Below are 26,809 nucleotides of genomic sequence, written 5' to 3'. Positions count from 1 at the left end.
AAATCAAAAAATCAAGAAAAAGCAAATAAAAAGGTACAATAAAAGCAACTGGTGAAAACTTGGTGATAGGAACTATTTGTGAGAGGACAACTCCTTTATCTCTATCCATATCTCTGTAGTAAAGCACTATCGGCCATCGCCCGACACTTGGTGAATATCCATTCAGGACATACTTAGCGTAGTCACTATCTTGATTTATCCATATATCCTTCCACCACACTTTACCATGGCTTGGTAATCACTATACATATCCACATCGAAAGATACACTTAGCGAGGGGCAATAATCGTCAAAACTTGTAGCAAGTTCAAGCCGTCAAAACTATTTGCAAAAAAAAAACTCAGAACACCACATCCAGCAACCAACAACTTACTCCATCACAGAGAAAAGTATTGGTTCACTAAAACAAGAATCACAAAAACACTATGATGGATGATTTTTTGAAGTACTGAATGTTGCATTATTGCATAAATTCTTGACTCATTTTTTTTATATTTAAGCTTTTTTTGAATTATTGGATTCTCTACATTTTCTCAACGATGCTTCCAAGCTAGAGATCATCGAGCAACTCCAATATTTTCTTAGTACTGTGTAAATACATGTCTTGAGACATGATACAATGAATATCACTGAAGACATGATTCCACTTTACACATACAAATGGTTTACTCTTGTCTATTTATACACAATCCACTCTCTGGTCATCCTAGTTCAATTATACCTTGATGCTTGTGCTATCTTGCAAAATCAAACATCATGTAAATTTTTCTCAGGTCATTATGGTTCAATTATACCATTGTGCTTGTATAAATTTTCAACATATCCCAAACAAATAAATGCTCAATGATGATGCATATATAGAAAGCAAATAAACATGTGGCTATATCGGATGACAAATGCAGAATAAGGATGCTCCAAAAACAATTAGTTGCATATCATTTTACAATTAGTTTCATATCATTTTACAATTAGTTGCATATCAAATCATACATCTCATTTTCAAAATACATCTTGCATCTCATAAACATCATACATTTACATCATACATTTCACTTCATCATATCATCTATCTAAGCATTGCATCATCAAAAAACAAAGTACAAGCATCTAGAACATGCATCTGTAACATGTCACATGAACAAAGAAAATGGTGTCATCTATATATATATCAAAAATGATCAAAATATACAAATATCTGTCATATCTGTGCCCCATACAACAAAAACAATGATCCAAAATACAATAGAGACATCATCTCTCAAGTATGACTATCTCCTAAGGGGGATGGTCTCGTTGCTGATGTCCCAGCTCCTGGATCTCCAGGAGGATCCTATCTCGAAGGCCCCGTCACACCTCTGCTCTCTGACTGTGACCCAATCTCTTGAGATCGACTCGATCTTGACTGTGTGAAGCTCTGCACTCTGTGCTCCCTGGGCACCGCATCCTCATAGTAGCGTCAATAGTACTCCACCTGCCTCACTCTTAAGGATAACTCTCTCATGATATCCCTCATAGGACCACCTGGTGCCACTCTCTGCATGCTCCGGCTAGCTCCTCCACTTGACCTCGCTGCTCTATCTTAGTATTGTGCTCTATGATCAGCTGGGTAATCTGACACTGCTGTGTCAACATCTGTGCCTACAGCTGTTGTACTGTCAATTGTAGGGTCCTGATCTAGGCATCCTCCACATGTGTCAAGATCCGAACCCATAGGGGCACCTATGAACGGGTACCCCTATCCCTCTACCAGTCCTTGGTGAGGGTGGAGGTAACTCATCAGTCCTCCTCCTCTGTGCTAGTCATCTCCACTCATCAGTCCCTCCCACTGCTGCTATAACCTCTCCCACTCTCCCCCCCTCCCCTGCTCCAATCACCAACCCTCCTCTCCATCTATCCATTACAGCTCGTCGAACTGCTCTCTCCACCCGCACTCCCCTATCACCCCCATCTCTCCATATGTCTCCTCTCCTCCCTTGATATCCTCTCCCTCATTGTCCTCCTCCACCTCCATCATCTCCCTCATCACCATCTCCCCCTACCTCATCCTCGTCATCATCAAAGGCAGGCCGCATCTCCTCAGGATCTGATATCCTAGCCATGGCATGAGGTGCAAACAAACTAGCAAACTCATGTGTCATCCCAACATCTAAAATCTCAGGAGCATAGTCCCATATCTAGCCCGCTAAGCTAGAAAAATCCTCTACATTTGCTCCACTGTTAATAGTCAGCCCCCAATCTGGTATATCCTGTCTCTGACACGCATATAAGAAGGTCCCCTCTGGTATCCCCTGCTACCGACCATACTACACAAAACCCTGCCAACTTGAAATCTCTCGATCTCAAAGGGAATATGCCCTATCAAAAACTGACTCATAAAAACATACAGCATCTCCAGCCCATCCTCAGCCCATACCTCGCAATCTGTATACGGTCGCCAGATGACCATATCAATGTCATCCAGCACCCTCCTCCAGTGCTCCAGTTTGCATAGCTTATGCTGGACAACTAGCCCCCTATATCCATATGCATATGCCCGCCCAATAGGCCTATCTCTATCCACCAGTGGCCTGACTACTGGAATGTGTTCCTAGCACCATACTTGAAGGAGTGTCACGCCAACTGACAAGCTGCCATAATCCAGGTAAACCACCTTGTGTAAATCCCTGTATAAATGAGATAACATGGCTGATCCCCATGTAAACCTATGGCCCTATGTCACCACCTCCTCTAACACCAATCCCCAACCCACGAAAAATCCCTTCAACCTACGGTCAAGACATAGGAATCCACCTATAAAACCTGCTAGTACTGACGAAAGAGGTGCATAGTCCAGATCCAAGAACTCTTGCCAAGGGGTCTCATATCCACACACTATCTCATCATGAAATATGCACCGCAGTGCCTCTATCCCACCCTCCTTTGTCTGCTCATATGACAATAATGCACCTACTACGGGAATCCACAATATCCTGTAATAGTCCTTAGGAGTCACCATCATCTCACCTATAGCAAAGCGGAAGGTGTTTGTATCACTATGCCATCTCTCTGCGAGCACTGTGAGTAAAACCTGGTTCACAGTAAACTGAGGCATATCTAATAAAGATGATAGGCCAAATCTCTCAATAACGTCTAAGTCAGCCTGTGTCAACTGAGGTATCAACGCCCATGGTCTGGGAAACCGCTCGCATGACTGAACCACTCCCAATCGCTCCTGTCAAAAAGAAAAACAAGTTCAATATCAGTTTCCACATTAAAACAAAGATATCAAAATCAAAGTCACGTCAAAAACATGAAACAATTTGCAAATCTACTCAAGTTCCACATCATATCATTCCATATCAACTTGTAACACAACTCAAGTTTTCAAAAACCATATAAAAACTTGTAAAACAACTCAAGTCTCCACATCACATAAACTTATAAAATAACTTAAGTTTCCCACCCATATCAGCTTGTAAAACAACTCAAGTTTCCAACCCATATCAACTTGTAACACAACTCAAGTTCCACAATTATATCAGCTTGTAACATAAATTAGGCTCCACATATATTAACTTGAAGCAATGCAAATCAAATCAAGTTTAGATCACAAAAACACATTAATATCTACATAAATAACTTGAATACCCACAAGTAACACCAAGTTATATCAGTACTCATATTAGACGAACAATCAAAACCATGACAACCAACACAGCAAATGGCAAAAACTCACATCCTCAGGCAAAATTGACCTTATCCTATGTATTTTTCTACATTCGCAAATCATCCTATCTTGCAAAACCTACTGCATGCACTAATTAAATTTGGCTATGCACTAAACCATATCCACACACTACCCTATTTTCTCCATGCGCTATCCTATCTACCCTATGCACTAGACTAACTCTACGCGCTACCCGTTTTTATCCATGTGCCAACTACTCTACCCTAAGTGCTAAACCCGATCCATGCGCTAACCTATCCCGCGTCTGCACTACCTATTTAACCTTATGCGCTAGGTCTAACCTACGTGCTACATCCCCCTGCCCATGTGACCCCCTGTGGACCCTATGCGCTAGGTTTACCCGATGCGCTACCCTGTGTCCCTCATGCACTAACCAAAGGCCATGAGCTAACCTAAAAACTTCCTGCACTACCCTAAATATTTTTGGATGCTACCCTAAATTACAACCCTATGCACTACGGAATTTTTCGTATGCGCTAAACTAAAAACCCTATGCGCCAAAATATGAAAGCCGCATTTCAAAATTCAAAAACTGACCAAAAATGATCAAATTAAAAATCAAAAAGGGGTCAAAAGGGTTGACTTACCGATGGTCCATACGCGATAGGCCTTCGATACCTCTAAACGTGCTCGAATCGATGCATAGAATAGGGAATAGGCATTTTGTCTTCTCTCCAAAAGTCTCTTTCTCCAAAGTCAACAAGCACAAATGAGATAAAACAATGCACTTTTTCCCTTTTATAGGGTAAAATAAAATTAGGGTTAGAGAAATGAGCATGATATTTTCTCGCAGTCTCCCTCATACCCTTGCGCACGTCAATTATCGGGAGATGAATCAATTTACACATTCCACCTAGCCAAAATTTTGCACAGCAAACACAATTATCAAATCAAATCAAATTTTCCAAAAATTTTGATTCATCTCCCGAGGGGGCATTATCACCATCAATTATCAAATCTGAGGTATCACACATCAAATTTGGGGCACGACATGAAAATCCATAAAGACAACATTGATCATAAAATCACAACGACACATCATTTTCTTTGAAATAACATGTGCACACATGTCACTTCAAAGAGGGGCAAAATGTAGATGTATAAAAATGACCGTATTCCTAAATGAATATTTTATGTTCATTTCTCTATTAAATCCAATTTAATTAAATTACCCGTATTCCTCTATTTAAGTAAGTAAATTACTCAATTAAATTCACTATACCTCTTTTACCATTTAATAGAATAAATTCATTTTATTCAATTAAAGCCCCTATCCACTTTTTAATTAAATTCAAATTTAATTAAAATAGTTATCCTAAATTGAATAAATCTAATTTATTTAATTGCAACCAAATTGAATAAAATTCAATTAAAACCCATTATCCCTTCATCCACTTGCAAAATCCTACACCTCCCACTTGCATCCTAACCCTCTTCCTAATTTCTTCTAGAATCCATCTAATCCTAATCAATTAACCCAAACCCATTCATTATCCCTTTTCCCTAAATTTGAGGAGGTCACTTCTCAAATTTGGAGTAAAGTCTTCTAAAAGAATTAAAGCCTTTACCCATTCAACATGCTAACTTGTTGAATACCCCCAAATTTGGAAGGACTCTTACAAATTTGTCCCCAAAGTCTTCATAACCATTAATGGTTAACTCAACCCTCTAGCATGGTTAAATAATTTCCCTAAACTCAACCTCCATGTAACCCAAGGGTCTCATCAAGCATTTATTGCTTTGACCATGGTTATCCTTAATCCTTTGCACAAGAATTTATCCTTTGGATAAAAGCTTTATCCAATGGGTAATCTTAACTTAACCTTAACCCTTAACCCCTAGGGTAACAATGAGGTCTTCTCAAGCATTTAATGCTTCTTACATCTCTTCTCAACCAATCTTATGTTGACAATTGTCACCATTTCATTGGTGCCAATTGTAAACATGGATTCCCAGCTTTCAAACTTAGCCCTTGATTAAATCTTTCAATCCTGACCATCCATTGCCCTATTTTTACTATAAATAGAGCTCTCATTCCACCATTTTAATCATCCAAGTCTTTAGCATCATACTTATACCAAAATCCATCCAAGCTTTAATATATCATTTGTGCTCATCATTTAGCCTCTCTTTTCAATAGGAATTAATCTAAATATGCATGTTTAGAGTATTTTCTTTATCATTTAGCTTAATCATAGACCAGTATATCACGCTAGGATAGTCTGGCTACCAATATCGTCATCTTATAATCTATTTTATTGCATTTATAGGATCATACATAGTTTAGGATGCATTTCATCTTAAAATAAACCAAAGCATCCCTTGTTCTTGCATTTGTCATCCCTAAACCACTTTGCTCAGTGATCTAAGAGAAAAGATATTGGTTTGAGGGACCTTGTGAGATAGAGAACCATGGAACCAACCTTGGGAAGTTGAGCCATACTTCATGACTCCATAGCTTGCACCAAGAAGTCTTGTGGGTGTGTGAGCAAGGCTCCCTAGAACTCTTTTTTTCACTTTTCAAGTTCTATTGACCCGTTTTTCCCGCATACAGTAAGTATGAAGGTAAAGTACCCTTTAAATATTTTAACTACAATAAGATTGGTCATATGGTTTTGAGATGCCCTGATAGACATGCTAGACTAAGAGAAGAAGCTAGAAGAACATGCAAGCCTAACCCTGAATATCAGAGATATAGATTTAAGAAGAATAAAGACAAATCTTGTTATATTGTTGATGAAGGTGTGACTAGTGATTCTGATGAGGATCCAATAGATAATGGATGGGTTTTTGTTGCTATAATAGAAGATCAACTGACACCTACTACTCAACTGGTAGTACAGGCCTTGGTAGCTAAAGTTGAAGTAAAGGATGAATGGATCATTGATTCAAGATGCTCACATCATATGACAGGACACAAAGGTAAATTCTTGAACTTTCAAGAATACAATGGAGGCTTAGTGAGATTTGGAGATGACAAAGCTTGTTTGATCAAAGGTAAGGGTACAATATCTCTTGATGGTAAGCATAACACAAACAATGTTTACTATGTTGAAGGATTAAAGCGTAATCTTTTGAGTGTTGGTCAGTTAGTTGAGAAAGGATTTCAGTTACAATTCAAAAATGGAAAATGCAAAATCATGAATAGAACTGGTTTGGAAATTGCAACCGAAAATCAAACTAGAGGTAATATCTTTCATTTAAATAACAATGAAAAGACATGCTTAATTGCACATATTGATGAAATTTGGTTATGGCATAAGAGACTCTGTCATGTAAACTTTGATTGCATGGTGAAAATCAGTACTACTAAGGCAGTTAGAGATTTACCTAAAATTGTCAAACCTCAGAATACAGTATGTAAGGAATGTCAATTTGGAAAACAAGTTAGAGCTAGTTTCAAAAGTATTCCAAAAAAGTCCAATAATGCTCTTGATTTAATTCACATTGATTTATGTGGTCCAGCTAGAACTAAAAGCTTACAAGGTGATAGATATTTCATGCTAATCATTGATGACTATTCTAGAATGTGTTGGGTTACTTTTCTTAGAGAAAAATCAGAAGCACTAGGAAAGTTCAAACTGTTCAAAGTAATGGTAGAAAATGAAACCGGTAAGAAAATCAAATGTCTAAGATCAGATCAAGGAGGAGAATTTACATCTAAGGAGTTTAATACATTTTGTAAAGTAAATGGAATCAAAAGACAACTATCAGCACCTTGGACACCACAGTAGGATGGAGTTGTTGAAAGGAAAAATAGAACTATCTTGGATGCAGCAAGAAGTATGTTATCAGAAGCAAACCTACCACATGTATATTGGAGAGAGGCAGTCAGTACAGTGGTCTATACATTCAACAAAGTTCATATCAAATGTGAAACCGGTAAGACCCCTCATGAACTATGGTTTGGTATTACTCCTACTCTTAAATATTTCAAAATTTTTGGAAGTAAATGTTATATCAGAAGAGATGAGTATATTGGCAAATTTGATCCTAGAAGTGATGAAGGAATATATCTTGGTTATTCATCTAAGAGCAAGGCATATAAATGTTATAACAAAAGATTGCAAAAAATTGTTGAACGTACAAATGTAAAGATTGATGAACAATTCAAAGGAACTTCAAGGTATATAGACTTTGTACCGGCACCACAAATTTTGACAAATGAACCTACTTTGAATCCACCGGTACAGAATGAAGATCCAGTTACCCCAGTATCATCTGAGGATTCCATGATAACTGGGGAATAACAGCAAACAAAGACACCCTGGTATGTAAGACTGAGTCATTTTGAAGATCAGATAATAGGAAACAAGTTTAAAAGAGTGATGAAAAGAGGAAGATTGGAAAACTAAGAGGTATGTCTTATTTCTCAAATTGAACCATCATCAATTAATGAGGCATGTGAAGATAAATTTTGGATATAAGCTATGGAAGAAGAATTAGAACAAATTGAGAAAAATAACACTTGGACATTAGTTCCATGGCCTAAAGATAAAAATGTAATTGGAACCAAATGGGTATTTAGAAATGAACTTAATGAAGATGGTAAGGTTGTCTAAAATAAAGCAAGACTAGTGTGTAAGGGATATTCTCAGAAAGAAAGAATTGATTACAATGAAACCTTTGCACCCATAGCTAGAATTGAGGCAGTTAGATTATTTTTGGCTTTTACAACACATAAGAACTACAAAGTATATCAAATAGATATTAAATGTGTGTTTTTGAATGGAGATCTTGAAGATGAAGTTTACATTGAACAACCTGATGGATTTTCTTTGACAGATAACAAAGATATGGTTTGTAGATTAAGAAAAGATTTGTATGGATTAAAACAAGCTCCAAGAGCTTGGTATGCAAGATTGGATAAGTATCTTTTGAAGATTGGGTTTTCTAAAGGTAATGCAGACAATAATTTATATTATAAAGTGACCAATGATGACATCTTAATTATAGAAGTATTTGTTGATGACATAATCTTTGGAGGAGAAGATGGATTATGTAAAGAATTTTCTATTAAAATGCAGCAAGAATTTGAAATGCCTATGATTGGAGAAATAAAATTCTTTTTTAGGATTGCAGATTTCACAGACTGATAAAGGTATATTCTTGAGTCAATCCAAGTACTTGAAAGAGTTACTAAAGAAATTTGTGATGGAGAACTCTAAACTAGTAAGCACACCTATGACAACAAATGACAAATTATCACTAAGGGATGAATCTACACCTATTAATCCAACTAGATACAAATCTATGATAGGAGGTTTACTGCATTTGACACAAACTAGACCTAATATTATGAATGCAGTATGTATTGTTTCAAGATTTCAAAGTAATCCTAGAGAAAATCATGAATCAGTAGTAAAAAGGATTTTCTGGTACTTACAAGGCACTACAAATCTTTGATTATGGTATCCTAGAGATGAAAACTTTGAATTATGTGCATACACAGATGCAAATTGGGCAGGAGATGTAGATGATAGAAAAAGCACCACCAGCGAAGCATTCTTTATTAGAAACAAACTAGTTTCTTGGTTGAGTAAGAAACAAAGTTGTACATCTTTATCAATAGCAGAATCAGAATATGTTGAGCAGCAACTAACTGTACATAGGTACTATGGCTTAAGTAAATGTTGAAAGACATAAAGGTAAAATGCAAGGAACCTATTACTATCTATTGTGATAACACTGCAGCAATTGATATATCTAAGACGCTGATATTACATTCTAAAACCAAACATGTTTCTATCAAACTAAATTTTCTAAGGGAAAATGTTGAAGCAAAGGAAATAAAACTGGTTTATGTGAATATTAAAGAGCAGATTGCAGATATCTTTACTAAACCTCTGCCTAAGGAGACTTTTGAATATCTCAGAGATCAACTTGGGGTCATACCCCCACCGATAGAGACTTAGGAAGTTGATGATTGTCATCAATCGACATAATTAATAGAAAAATCTTATTCCAGCTTTGATGGGAAGCTACTTCTTAGGGGGAGTAGTTGGCATACTAAATTGATTGGTATTTTGTATATGAACTTGGCTTGGTAAGAACTTTGGCATTTGATGTCAAAGGGGGAGAGATTGGTATGGAAAAACACAAGGAAAACACATGTTTCTCCTAGGGGGATAGATTGTTGTTTCGGAGAGATTATTACTCTCTGTATCTGTATTTTGATTTCTAGTTATGATCTCTTTTTGGAGATTGTTGGTTTTTGGTATTTGGCATTTCTGCTTTGGCACTTTGATGGTTTTTCCATCTTCTATTGCCATCAATGCCAAAGGGGGAGAATGTTGGTATTTTGGTATGGTTTTGTCCTTGATGTCAACACCTACTAAACACTTATCAACTCTGGCACTTTGGAGAATCAGCAACATTCATCGGCAAGCAAGTGACTCATGCACAGTCATTGGTATCTGGTACACCGACAAGATATAATGATCACCGACACTTGGAATGATATGGAAAACACTTGGTTATGTTGAAGACATCATGTGGACACTTTGTTTTGAAGTTTTGTTTATTGGTACATTTGCATTTGCATATTTGCTGTTACCAGCAAATAGGTCCAGGTTACACCGGCAAGTTTATCTTTTCTAGATCAGCACTACACACTATGGAGATGATTAAATTATTGTTGTAAATGCACTAAGCTGACATGTTGAATCGGTTATTGCATCGGATATTGTATTATTTGTAAAATGTTTTTATTGTAATATCTTGTAGAGTCGACCTACTAAAATTGGTCTTAGGTTATGGTATAAGTGTAAGATCTTATTTGTAAGATCAAATGAGGAATGTGAAAAAGGATTGTGTGAAGGTATATGCAAGAATAAGAAGAGCTATACATGTAGACATCATTTGAAGATTGAAGGAGGTTTTTTGTGAAGACAGTCAGAGCTACATCAATACTAAATCCAGCATATGAAGATGCTATTTTATGCAATACATTCTTATTAGATTTAACCATCCAACTGTAGTTAGTGTGACTCCCATTTTGTGATTGAGAAGTGAGCTCTAGGCGCTTGGCCTTTCTGCATGTGTAGACCCCATTTATGTACACTTACTATTTGTAGTAGTATCATCTGATTGTGGATAAGGATTCCCACCATGGTTTTTCCCCTTACAGGGTTTCCACATGCAAATATTGGTGTTATGTGTTGTGGATGACTTTGTCTTTATGTTTCATGCACTAATCCTTACTCGTATAGCAATTAACTATTAAAACTATCTACTGGCATATTAAACTGGTTTACCAGTATTAAGCATTAAGTTGGTTAATTTGTTTTTGGTTTGAATTTATTTGACAACTGATTCAACCCGCCTCTCAGTTGTCTCTGGGACCTAACATATGTATGTATATATATATATATATATATATATATATATATAACTAGAGAAAGTTTTACAAAAGTTTCTGTAGGTAAGAGTAATATAAGCTTTTTGGATTCATGAGTTCAAGAGCACAGATTCACTATTAAAATTCATCTGATTTGTATACCTTGTGATTTGTTCTGCAAAGATACTGTGAATCTTCATTCTTGGGAAGTTTTAAAAGTTTGGTACCATCTTTTATGACTAGATCAAGAGACATTTGACATAGTTGTGTTAGCTTTACCTCTGAATATGCTACATAAAGTTGACATTCATTCTTTCTAAACATGGTGGAAGGATCGACATTGGCATCCTGACACCACCATTTGTAATTATAAGCCACATTGAGGTTGTTGATGGCTCTCTTCACACTTTCCCCAAATACTTCCTCTTAGTTTCAGCTCCTTCTATTTCACAATAATATTTCCATAATATTTTTATGACTATCATCAAGCCTAAAATTTCCCATTTCATCTAGGGTATACTTTTCCAAGGCTTCCTTGCAAGCACCCACATTAAGCATATGGGAATTTTTTACCTAGGAAATAGGAAGTAAATGTAATAAGATAATTTGATCACATGACAACTACAACTTTGAGAAAAAATCCTAGGTCCCATGTGTACTATAAGTAAACTCAAGCAACATGTCTGAGATTAGGATCTAGGGGATGGAGATAGCGTAAAATATCCTTTCACACAAAAAAACCCACTTAAGTCCAACTTAGGGAGAATGTACAAAACTGCAAAGAATGTAAGATTTAGCTTGACTAGGTGGCCATGCTTGATAACCATGTACAAATCCAATGTAATACAATCTCTCACAATAAAAGAAATTAGAAAACCTATAACCCATTAAGATTTCAGTTAAATCAACACATAGAAGCCATATGCAAAGAATAGACAGCATACCCATGAAAATGTGACATACCATATATCCTAGGAAAACCCTCATGAGGGAAAAAGCTAGCCTCCAATAGCATCATCCACCATGTATTATCAATAATGTGTCCATTATAATAAAACTATGGAAAGCCTTCCAAAACCCAACCATAACCAAGCACTCCATGTGACCAAGCATGGATCCACACATCAAGTGGTTATAAGAATATTCCAAGCGAATCTCTACATGATGCACATCTATCTAGGTGCTCCTAGGTGCAACAATACAATATGATATTACAATATAATTTTATATCCACACTATATCAAGTATATAATTAAATTAAATTCGCAAAATCAATCTTTCACACTATATCAAGTATATATATAAATTAAACTTGCTTTTCTAATAAAAATTGATTTTCTTAAATAATTAAAATTTACCTTTTTATTCCAAAAAGAAAAAATGGATTAAATTGTTTATATTTCGAATAACTTTAAATCTTCCCTTTTTAAAATGCATAAACTAAATAAATTCATGATTTTAAATTAACCATTAAATTAAACTTGCTACAAACATAAATAGAGTGATCTTTTTAATTAATAATTAATCACATAAAAGAAACCTATTTATTTTAGTTCTTTAGTTACTAATGCACAAATGAACACATTAAATCAAAATAAATAATTAGGGTTCAATACTCAAATTTACCATACGCCAAGCACGCAACCCAAGAAAGCCACCCAAATACACAACCTGCAAACCCAAATGAAAAGGGAAACTGACGGACCATAGGTGATGCTCACTTGAGCATGACTAAGGTAAAATGAGGGTTTTGTGACCACCTAACCCAAATTCTAACGACAAAAGAGGAATACCCAACCTTGTGAATCTAGGTGAAGATGAACCTCACACCACGGTGGTACTATACCTGCAATCTCCTACAACCAAGAGTCACACAAGCATACATACATACATACATACATACATACATACATACATACATACATATATATATATATATATATGTATATATATATATATATATATATATATATATATATATATATATATATATATATATATATATATATATATATATATATATATATATATATATATATATATATATATATATATATATGAAGGTGTTAGCTCAAGATCAATAAGAAGAATCAGGGAAACAATTAAAATTACATAAGAATCAATGCAGAAGCACATTAACAGGTGTGCACAATAATCATAATATCTGACTACAACATTACATCATGGTAAATCAACCATTCAAGAATGCCATATATAAAGTCAACCAAGGTCAAACCGGTTTTACAAAGCTAACTAGGGTAGGGGCACTATATTCTCCCCCCCTAGGCTCGGACTTACTCCCGAAAGTAGTAATGCTAAGCGAAAATCATGCAACACGTATTAGCCCTAAAACTCAATTAACAACTATCAATTTGTACATATGCATCCTTTTCACATACAATTGAAATATTTTTGCTAAATCCTCTACGAATGTCATTATCCGTTGACAAGATACATCTAAATCCCTACATTTCTTATAACATTCGGGGGAATTATCAATAATCATAGTAGAGATGCAGCAATTTTCTTCCTTTCATTACACCAAATTAAAGCATTGAAAGAGATACACAATAATTACCATACTCATCTATCAAACATGACAAGAAAACATGCCATCATGATCAATTTCTTTTACCAATACATCTTTTTACAAAACTTTATCTTATAGAACTAGCTTCAAATATCAATTTCTACAACCAAGTTAACTTTCAATAAATAAGAGCAACATAAATAACTCAATTGTTTACACTTTCTAGGCATAAAAGAACCTTTCCAATGACTATGTCCTATAACATACTGACAAGTTAACACCATTTAATCCATGATTACACATGATAACCATCCACATAACTGGAATGCACAACACAAAAGGCCACATGTGAGCATGTCTAATGCTTGGTCAAAGATAACATGCACAATCAACATCTCTATGCCTAATCTCAGAACAAATAACATGATCATAAATATCCAACATCTCACTCAAGGGCTTGATGGTGCTAGGGCACACCATAGCGGTGCTACCTTCCATGCAAGACTCTCGTGAAGATCCCTTGTTGCATAAGGTGGTTACCCTCCAAGAGATAGTCACCACTCATAGGTAGGTAGTGGATCCTAGTTGTCTCACAACCTCACATACCCCCATCCTCAAGGTTCCCTACATCTACTTCCTCGTATACACTCAACCAAGACTATCTCCTATGTTCTTGGAGAGGAATTCACATTTCAACACAAGACCAGCATACGAAAACAACAAGGATAAACTAGTTTATCCACCAAAGTACAGAAGAATAAAGATAATAATCATCAATTCCAAGAGTAAGGCAAGAAAATAATTCCGAAATTGCAACATCAAGTCAAGTAAGAAAAAGATCACAAGATCGTGGCTAAACCTTCAAGGTCAAAATAAAATAAATCACTGGCCCACAAGGAAATAAATAAATAAAAATATCATAAGTGCACATAACAACACTATGTGACTAGCATCTAGCCACCAACGAGGAAGGAAGGAACAATCATATAGCTATCGCAGTAGCTCATCATGTGGTGTGGCCTAGTCATACATCCACATGGCATGGTAGTGTGCACCTCGACATCACCCCACATCATGTAGTCACGCAACATGGCTCTACCCTAAACTTGTCGGTAGGTGGTATGGCAATGTCTACTACATCCCACATCGTGTCTAAGCACGACATGGCAATACTCCAAGCGGAAAGGGCACACAATGGATGTATCCCACATGGTAGTGTACCTCATGAAAAAGGCAATGCGCAGGTCACACCTCACACAGCAACGTACCTCTCAAGATACTCATCGTAAGCCAGAGGTATACATGGCTAAGGTCCACCCACATGTCTACCGACACTAGACAATTGGCAGCATCATGTGAAAAATAACATACCTTTCATGAAGACAAGGAAAAATATCCTTCAATAAAACCATCATTCTGCTCAAGAAGTGACATCAATATGCTCAAATAAAGGATAGGAATAGGCTGGCACAGATGAACCTTATAAATCAGTTCATCACAAGTGAAAGTATTGAGTACACGTATAATACAGTTTCATTACATAACTATATTTTTCCTCGAAAGAGAGAAGCTAAAGTCGCTTCCCGTCAATATTACTTGTATGTCGTTCCATACTATTCAAGGAATGGTGACTTCTAATACTACCCCTTCACATACTAACTTATCAACAACCCGTGGGTTGGAACTCAGTAAGGAAACAAATAAGCAACATCGCATAAATGATATGGTTTCCCATGCTCATAAGTAAACATATCCTCCATGGTTGATTACTTCACCAACCCATGGGCACACATAGCAAGCACGGGTTTCTTACAATACACAAGGAATAGCACCATTACTGGTTTAGTCACATTTACAAGGAGTACTTTTCATTACACTATCATCTACTCAAGGAAGGTTTTAAATATGCTTTCCACATGAGTCACTAAATAAAGTTTACTCTAGATACAAGTACTGAAATTCTTAACAATAGAAAATTACGTAAGGAAATAACATCATTCCTATATCCTTCTCTAATTTCACTAAGCATTTATATTCACATTACTAGCTATACAATTTTCTTTTCCAAAGCGAAAAACATTCATCTTTCAATTAGAAGCCAAAAGCAAACATACAATTTCATATGCATTATAAAAATTCCTTTTAAATCAATGCATCCTTAGTAGAATTTCTAAAAATCTTATGATTTAGGCAATGAAAAGGGAAAGAGAGTTTGATAATTAAACTATTTCCTACAAAGGCACCAGATTAACAAGATCACACTATATATTTAAAATTTATCACTATGTCTATCATTTTAATTGCATGGTTTTCATTTCGCTACCATTTTAGGAGGATGCCAAACAGCCTAACATGACATTTCCAATTATTATGGTTGCACAAAATGTTCTATTTTTCCAAACAATGGATATCAAAATAGGTAATCTTATCGATAATGCAAGACCTCTTGAGAACACTCACTATTCTTAGTTCAAACAACACATATCAAAAATCTACAACCTATCATTGAAAATTCAAGGTACTGTAAGAAGATAAGCGAGGAGCTATCAACTAAATAATACACATTTATGGATACACATCAAACAAAATTTTCATTCATACTTTCTAAACATAATAAGGAAACTACATATATCCAAAAGCAAGTTCAATGGCACATTGCTAAAATAGATCCTCAATCAAACCAGTTTAAAGAAGCACATAAAACAATCTTTCATGGAACACATTAATACACTCTTAAAGCTACTACATATGTTCTCTTTTAGGTACTTCTTTTACAAACAAAGCAGTTTCACATAATTCAACTATTCGCATATTAATGCACCTTACTTAAGATAGAATTTAATTATGTTACTCCTACGAAACACATGGAGAATTATTTAAAGTAAACATAAAAAAATTTCTCAATAACCAATATGAACTTTCATCCAAAGCCCTTTTATAATCTAATAACAAATAAGTGTTATATGGCTCACACAAGGGCTCAAGAAGTCGTAACCTTCTCTCGCAAAAGAAAACTCAAATAAGAGATAATTACACATATCAAACCATTTTAATTTTTATAGAGAGAGAGGAAGAAGCATGATAATCATTCAATTTGCTAAATAAAAGCATTCAATATCTACCACACTAGTCCTTCAAGCGAACGACACTAAGCTAGATCATAACCATAAACAAGCACATTTCGTACTTCTAGATTCAAGACAGCACTAACCAACCCAAATGGACTAGTCAAAAGAGTACAATGAATCAAAAAGGAAGGTAGATACGACTCTCTTGTAGAATACGAGTAATCATAGACCAAGACATCAATAAGAAAACAAAACACATATAATCACTCCAAAGCACCAACATCAAGAAGGTGTGAACACACACGTCACACACAAGTTAAGGTCTGCTCAATCACACACATACATAAAGGAGGACAAGCATACACATAAGGTTGACAAACCTCACACCAACTAAGCGGACAAAGTATACTAAAATTCTAAGAAAAATAAATTACAAAAATTGCATAAAATGTTCTACATTTGAAATTGTTTATTATAAAAATACAATCTATGACTAGGAAAAAAAACCTACGGCTACCAAATAATCTAGTGTAGTGGGATAGCGATTAGGTGGTGGTCAGATAACTTGTTGAATTTATTGAAGTAGTACTTGGGAAAAAAGAATCAACTTTTCTTACTAGAAATCTGCTAATTCTATGAAACAAGGAGTAATTTTTTATATGTGCTTGGGAAAAAATGTAATGCCCTGCTAGGAAACCTCGAAGGGATAAAGCTAAAATGCACAAATGGAGTGAATATATATATATATATATATATATATATATATATATATATATATATATATATATATTAGACACAACATGATGATGCAATGAGTTATCAGAAGTTCAAATAACACAACGGAAGACTAAACAAAACCTAAGGAGTTTCCCAACATGATTACATAACTTAACATTTAACTCAACTCACGATATTTGATCCAATTAAGAAGGTTAACTTAATTACATGTTATTACTTAAAACATGGATATAATTTGTTCGGTAATTTAAATTTGTAGATAATACGACACACTCATCCGTTATGGTTGGAGATGAGTCTAACATGAGGAAATTTGCCCATAGAAGTTAAACATAGATAACATATGAATTCATCCATTAAGGTTAAAATATAGATATCTAGATGAGTTCATCCAATTTAGTTAAAATATAGCTAATATGATGAGGTTCATTTATTAAGGTTAAAATATAAATAACCTAATGAGTTCATCCATTATAGTTAAAATATAGCTAATAAGATGAAGTTCATTTATTAAGGTTAAAATGTAAATCACAAAATGAAGTTCATCCATTAGAATTACAGTTTAGGTAATATGACGAGTTCATCCAATAATTGTTATCCATTCATTATGTTCAATTTTACATTAAACTCATGCCATACATCTTATTCCAAGATACACTATAATTTCATCATAACTAATGAGGTCTTTTCATGCATACTTATTTTCATTAATGATAATAAAATGCATTCTTTCATGATCCAATTTACTGCATTTAAGAGACGACTGCATACATGCATCTATGATAAATCTCATCTAATCTACTTATACATTCTATCAAAATGCCATCCATACATTCTAACACTAAACATGAAACATAAGGAGAAAAGCATCACATAACACCAAATTGATATCGGAGTTCACCCCTAAAGGGCTACATCTCCGGGTCTACTCAACTGCAAGACCCCTGTGATCATTAAATAAGTTAAGAATACATAAGGTTCACATCATTTACAATCGTGCCATTTAGGTGAACATAACCAATATACAAACAACCACTTCAGTCAATAAAAATATAATGATCCCTGCATAGAAACGGATCGAACTGAACATATTAAAAGCAATTACAAAGGTCCATTGCTTGATGGTACTCTAACTAGAGGCCTTACCAACTATGGTTAACCACAAATCAACACTCGACACCTGCATAAAGGACAAGACCAATGATCACACTATCACAAGGCAACAACCAAACTAGAAACTGAAGACATAAACATGTACCCCAAATCAAGAAAACGACAGGGTCCAAACAAACATATCAAGGCCTTGCCATTACTTAAACAAAAGTGTATTCTGAAATTAAACTTCCAGTATTACCATTTGTCTATTTCACAATACCGAGGAAGAATATAACTAAACCATTTATTTTACTAAATGAAGATCACATTAACTTACCAATTTTTTTTTCCCAAATTGATACATCATTAAATTTCCATTAATTTTGATAAAATATCATTTAAGTTTTCGGAATATCCAATGATAAACATTTCATTTTTCAATTACTCATATAATTTAGTATTCCATTTCTAAAGTTCCCAAATGACCTATTAGTAATCGAATCAAATAATAATATATCCCTGAATAACAAATTATCTACAAATTACCAAAATATATTTTATTTCAAGAAGTTTCCAATTAAAATAATATTTAATCTTTTCCCAAAAAGATACCTCCTCATTAAGATGGATACCCAAAATAATTATTAACCCCTGGATAAAAACATATAACCATTAATAATTTACCAATACACAATTCCAAATTAAATATCAATTAATATATATTTATATTAATCCCCATTAATAAAATATATATATTAAAAATAATTTAATAATACACTGCTTTCAAATTAATTATTAATTAATACAGATTTATTAATCCTCATTAATAAACTATATATTAAGAATAATTAATAATAAAATTAAAAAAAACTATTAAAATAAGTTTTATTTAATTTTATTATTTTTCTGTTTTAAAAAAAAACTCTAAAAAAAATCGGAAGCCCCCTGACCAATGTGGGGCGCACCTCCCATCACAAGAGAGGCGGGAAGCCCCCGTAGCTGCCCCACGGCCATAGTGTGGATGTAAGGCTTACCCTGCAGCCACTATGGACAGAGGGATCCCTGCGGCTACCCTATGGCCACAAAGTGGTCGCGGCTCCTTGCGGCCCATGGGGAGGAGGGTGCGGGTAGAGCCCTGGGCTTCTCTGCCCTCCAACCCTAGCCTACAAAAAAAAATGCGTTTTTGTTTTTTGATAAAAAAAATATAATTTTAAATTAAATCAACCACCCCCACGAGATAAAATAAAAATAAACTAAAACCCCCAAATTTCTTTTGTTTATAGTCTCTGTAAAATTTTCCAGAATGACCAAGAATACCAAAATTGATTTTAAAACTAAATCAACAAACCCATAAAATAAAAATAACTAAAAACCCCAATCTGTAGTCTCAGACTTAGAAATCTCTGAGAAATAAATCTCATTATCAAGCCCTGCAACATATGAATGCATTCTGATAATTTGAAACAAAACCCCCCCCAAAAATAGACTTGGGGAATTTTCTGAGACAAACAGAGAATGGATTCACCCATATCTTAAACAAACATTTTCATTCCCAGGCAACCCATTACGGTAGAATTAGTGAATCTATTTAATCTTCATGCATGAACTCCAACTAATTTAACAATCTTTCCACAATACAAAACAATGCAAACCAATTTTTCCAAAGCTAAAACTTAATTCTAAGAACATTCATGGATTTTTAAACAAGAATTTAACAACCAAACACAATTTTGATTTAACAACGAAATAAAAAGGTAAACAAGAATCCTACCTCTTTTAGCATTTTTGGCAAGATTTTGAAGAAGATCCACCCAAAAAATATCAACAACCCCCAAAAAAATTTCCAACCTTATATATACATATACATATACATAAGATATATATATATATATATATATAATATAAGCTTTTTGGATTCATGAGTTCAAGAGCACAAATTCACTATTAATTTTTTTCAAACTATTCCATTTACCTGCATATCATAATACCACACCTTCATCACAATCAAACATTTATCAATCAAATTCTTCATTCAAACCATTATAAATAATTGGATTCAAAATATTTCATCTTTACAACATTTGGATTCCTTAACCAATCATGGTCTCATCCTGCATGTTGTCATAATGGTGTTAAGAAACAAATTTCTAAAAATGCATCATAGATATCTTGTGAATTATGTTATTTTTGTTATTTTGTTGCCATCCTTGTTATATATGAAGAAAATAAAATAAATGACTGTTGAACTATGTAGAAAATTGGTATAAAGTATCTTAGAGAGTTGGAGGATGTAATAAATAACGTGGAGGAGAAGAAAGGGATCAATCTTCGAAGGATTACTCAAAGTGTGGCTAGCAACCAAAGAGATATCCTTTGATCTTGTCTAAAGATCTCATGGCTAGGTTGTGTTAGGAAAAATAATTATCTTGTCGAAGAGAATCTTGAATTTGACACTAGAAGAAGGGTTAGGATGCCTCCAAGAGTACATTAAAAAAGAGAATTTGAGAAACCTGGATGACACGACAAGCTGGGTAATAGATTATGAACGGTCATAGCTTCAGGAGGACGAGGCTATAAATGAGGTCACTGTGGAAGAAAATCAAAGCTCACGCGGCCCAAATTATCTATGGAAATTGATGAAGGTGAGTGAAGGCAATTGATGAAAAAAATGTTTCTGCTGAGTATTGTGTTGGGTGGAAGTATGCCCAATTTTGGTAATTATGGGTATCATAGCTCATAGTATAGTAGGTGTTTGAAAGTAGACTTCTAGGGATGTAATCGAACATCATTTTAATTATAAAAGCGTTGAGTAGTTACCGGTGGTTGCAAGTTTATCGGGAAAGGCTTACAAGCAAAAACCATTTTGTGAAACTTTGTAATGTTTATTTTTCCTGATATTAATGCAAGAATGCAGTCCATTTATAATGCTTTTAAATAAATTAAAAATATAGAATTAGGATTTGAGTGTCCTTTTTATTCCTTTGGTCATCATTCGTTTCATTTACCGCTGCCCTTTTGGTCCTTTCCACTTATTTCTGACAAATATTTTAGTTTTTGATCTCTTTAGAGTAGAATTTGCTAGATTGTTCATTGATTTTTCTTGCGCGAGTTATGAGCACTTTATCATTCAAATGAGAGTGTCTTAAGTGATATTTCTTGCTTGGCTCTTAACTGCTTTCCTCTATACGTGGTTTCAGTAGAGAAGTTTTGGCTTTCTGCATCACAACCCGAAGGACCAACCTTCCTAACAAAATTCAATACAGGAAATTTTAAAGCCATCTACAATATGAAGTGCCACTTGTTATAAGAAGTCATTTCATCAGTAATAGGGCGGATATTCTTTAGGATGTGGAAAAACAATTCATAGTATATGAGATGGGTTTCCTTTTCATTTCAATTAGCTTATATATTTTGTAATCACATGAACTTCACTCTTGCATGAGAAATTCATCAAAGAGGATATTATTTCTGTTTAGATTTCGTAATTGTTTTTGGGAGATTTGGGCATTTGTCAGGGGCTAGCCTGGTTGGCGGTATTTTTCCTGTTAAGCTGGTTAGGGCTTCTTCCAGTGTTAAGTCTTTGTATGATGGGATGGTTTTCAGTTTGGACACAGAGTGCCCTGTAGGATTCAAAATTTTAATGTAATCTATTGAGGAGGAAGTAGAGGAAACTGTATTCAAAATACTTATATAGGCTTTGAAGACACTATTGAAACACTCTCATCCGGTTCCTGTAAAGCTAGATTTGAACCAGTCAAATTTATCTCTTGTTTGAGATGAAGTGTGGAGTTAAGAGGAAAGTGATTTGGCAATTAGTATTTAAGGACGCAACGTTTTCCTGTCCTTTTCCTCTGTTGGAAGTTAAATGCTAGTTTTCATATCTTTGTTTTTTCAAAAAAAAATCTTCTAGGGTAGTCTACGTTGGAGTGTTCCATCTCGTTAGTCTCAAAAAGTGGGTGCCTTGTTATGTTCATTCATAGGTTGTGGGCTCTGTTTATTTTTTGTTTTTTTGGTTCAAGGTGTTTGAAGATTGTAGATTTAAATCAGTCAAAAAATATAAATTCAATTTAAGGCACATATTTTTTTTAATATCTATTATATCATCATTTATTTCTATATACAGGTTATACTTTTATCTACATAAACAATACAAGGAGACAGTATTTTATAGAAGTTGTACCCTCTAAAATCATCATAGGTTACTACATCACAAATAAAGAAACTTTTAAAACATGGTAATTCCTACCTCAAAAACTTAACCAAAATCACTAGAAAATTACTTAGAAGCTCTCCCTAAAAACTACCAATTACATAATTTAAATTACTAGTTCCATTTAGAGTTGCACACTTACTTCACTATTGAACATACTTCCCCTTGATGCTTAGTGGACTAAAAAATTGAATCTCTGCAACTCACCATGCAAAATTACCATCATTATTGTACCAAATCTTATAGACCAATAAGGTACACTTATGTTCAATGATTTAAGGCTATGTAAGGCTAGGTTCAATGATTTGGAGAAGAGAGTTCTTGGCCATGAGAATACCTTGAAGAAAATTGGACAACACAACCAAAACATTTAGAGAGCCTCTGTCGATAGCTTTAGTGTGATGATTAGAAAACTGGAATAGATCCACTTGAATAAGAGCACAATTTCTATAACTAAGGATAAGGTTTGGACCCTTGAGGGGGGGCCTACTTGTTATGGTAAAAGAACATGGGAAAATGTGTAGAAGATGGGCCATAAAACAAAGGAGCTGAAGGATTTAAAGAGTGTTGCTGCCTCAATGGTCCAACTGGAGCAAGGAGTTGCAGAGCTTATAAAAAATATCTCTTAGGTCTGTTGCTTGTGGTTGTCCCTTAGGTGTTTCTGTGTTGTCCTTCTATTTCTTTCGGTATTTTTTCTATCTTTTTGAATTTGCCAACTATCTCTTTTTTGTGTTTTGCTCTGTCTAGATTGACTTTAAATTTTTTATCGATTTGATAACTTTTTGTAAAGGGTTTAGAGGCCCTTTCAAAACCTTCTTTTCACTTAATCAAAACATTCAAGATAATGTATTTCATTCCTTCAATTTTTCTATCATTATATTTGGTCTACAACTAATTAAATGAATATTAGCAAAGTTGATATACAAGCATATATATAATCTTAAACTAATCTTAACCACATGATTGATTAATTAAATGAAATTGCATATAGATAAATCTAAATACCTTTACTCTTCTCACAAATATAACCAATTTCCAAATATATATATACTTAGCAATATTGGTATATTTATTCAAAAATAATCTAAATATAACCAATTTAATCCTTAATAATATACCATTATCAAACCTAGCTATATTTATCCCTAAAATAACTATTTTTCCATTATGCTATCTTAAAAATCTACCTTTCCCAAATTATGGACTTATATAATATTTATCTAATTAATCGACCATGATCAATATACATAAATAAATGTTATAACTTTAATACATTAATGAAATGATATATATATATATATATATACAAGTATGTATATGTATATGTATATGTATCTATCTATCTATACATACACATACATATACATATATACACATACATATAAATGTATGTATATATATGTATACATACATACATACGTTAATCTATGTATATATCTATGTATATATGTATGTATATATATATATACATATATATATATACATATACATATATATACATATACATATATATACATATACATATATATATATGTATATATATATATATATATATATATATATATATATATATATATATATATATATATATATATATATATATATATATATATATATATATATGTAACAAAACTAGGCTTCAATCTCAACTTAACAACCTTTTCTTTGACAACTGCTATTAATTTTATGAAAGGGTCTCATTTCATGTTGCATTTTTTCAATACTATCTACCTCATACGTAGACTTCTACCATATGCAGACCATATTTCCAATGTGGGTGAGGTCATCTCATAACACCTCAGTTTCGATTACCTCTCACACATATCAGTGCCATGGCTCCGAAACATGTCATACGCATCCCTTTCCTCGACACTCTTTACATTTTTCTATTCTCATCCTTTTCACTTCCAATAATTCCATTCAATGGAGTTATTAAACTGTTCACACAGGTTCCTTACATGAACCTTGTAGTGCAACAATTAAACACTAACAAACTTGAACAACCTTAGTCTTGCGAGACTAAGATCTCCCATGGCCCTTATCAATGGCCCAAATTTAGTATACTTTGTGTTAAGTTCTCTTGAGTCTAATCTTCTCTTACAATAACAGTTGTAGAAAATGTTCTAATAAACAATTTCAAATGCATAAGCATTTTTACTTCTTTTGAACTGTTTGTCGAAAATGTTCTAATAAACAATTTCAAATGCATAAGCATTTTTACTTCTTTTGAACTGTTTCTGTTATCACAAACTATTCTACCAACATTTGACAAAGATTGCACCTTCACCACAGCTCCTGAATTAGATACACATATTACTTATTCCTTAGTGTTTGAGAATCAAAGTCATTGTTTTTCTTAATAAATATATTATTGGACACAGCTATTACAATAAACCAACACAAACATACCAAAATTCAATAATACATGAAAAAAGACTTAACAAAATATATATTTTATTTATAAGTTGAAATCCACTTTATGCTTTGAAAAAGAAATTCAATTGTTGGATCTTAGATGAAGATGGATCCAATGCTTTTGTGCTTTTCAGAATGACTCGACAGTCACTTGTGGAACATGTCTTCTTGCAGGAAAATACAAAAGCTTTACGCTTCCCTTTTCTTTCAGTATCTTCCCACACTTATCATAACTACTACAAATGGATGCCTCTGAAATAATTTCTTTCGTTTCTTCTGTTATAGCTTTTACATACTCATTGGACGAGGCGGTGGAAAATGATGATGATGATCTTTCTTCACTGTAGCTTCATTCATCTGACTTCCTATAGGGCAGTAGCAATTTCATATGTAAAAAAAGGAATTAGCAAGGAGAACGACTACAACAACCAGATGTAGTATTTCACGGTGCTCTCCCATCATCATTTTCCACCGCTTGCTCCAAGGAATATGGAAAAGCTATCACTGAAGTAGCAGATGAAACTATTTCAGAGGTATCCCTTTGTAGCAGCTATGGTAGAGTGCGGGAAAGATAATGAAAGAAAAGAGAAGTATAAAACTGGTTTTTTTATTTTCGTGCAAGAACATATGTTTCAGCAGAGACTATCAAGTCATTCTTAAAAGCACAAATGCATTGGATCCATCCTCATCTAGGATCCATCGAACCAATTTTTTTTCAAAGCATAGAGTGGATTTCAGCTTATAAATGTAACATCTTATATGAATGATTATTTTCTCAAGTCTCTTTCCATTTATTATTGAATTTTAACATGTTTTTGTTGTTTTATGGTAATAACTGTGTCCAATAATCAAAATATTCAGGGTGAAGTTATTTTTTTGATGTAAAAAGATGACTCAGATTCTAATGCAGGAGCTATGCTGAAAGTGTAGTCTTTGTCAAATGTTGCTAGAATAGTTTGCACTAACAGAAACTGGTCAAAGAAAATAAAAACTGTTGAAGCACTTACTTTAACAGAAACTCTAATTTTTTTGGAAAATTTTTTTCTAAGCAAAATGAATTACGAAAATTGCATAAAGTGTTCTGCATTTGAAATTGTTTATTCATAGAAATACAATCTATGACTAGGAAAAACAACCTGTGGCTACCAAATAATCTAGTGCAGTGGGATAGCGATTGGGTGGTGGTTAGATAACTTGTTGAATTTATTGAAGTAGTACCTGGGAAAAAAGAATCAACTTTTGTTACTAGAAATCTGCGAATTCTTATTAATAGACTAATTTTTCACATGTGCCTGGGGAAAAACAACAACTTTTCTTATTAGAAATATCCTAATTCTATGAAATAAAGACTATCAATAGAATAGACAGGGGTAATGGAAGTAAAAGATCAAAAGAAGTGTTTTGGACTATGGATTTTATATTCATATCTAAATATCTTTTAAATATGAATAATAAACATTTTGTATTTACTGACACCACAGAACCGATATGATCATCTTCTAGACAATTGATGGATCATTAGAATTTCAAGAATACAAAATAGGATACATATATCTTCTAATTGACGCAGGAGGCAAATTAGTCTGACTTAGATGTTCAATAATAATAAACTTAACCTTTAACAGTAAAAGACAAGATTAATAATAAACTTAGTCTTTAACAGTAAAAGACAAGATTGATATTGAAA

This window comes from Cryptomeria japonica, chromosome 5, assembly GCF_030272615.1.
Source record: "Cryptomeria japonica chromosome 5, Sugi_1.0, whole genome shotgun sequence".
Lineage (NCBI taxonomy): Eukaryota > Viridiplantae > Streptophyta > Pinopsida > Cupressales > Cupressaceae > Cryptomeria > Cryptomeria japonica.
The sequence above is the reverse complement of the archived record's forward strand: the minus strand, read 5'-3'. Positions refer to the sequence as shown.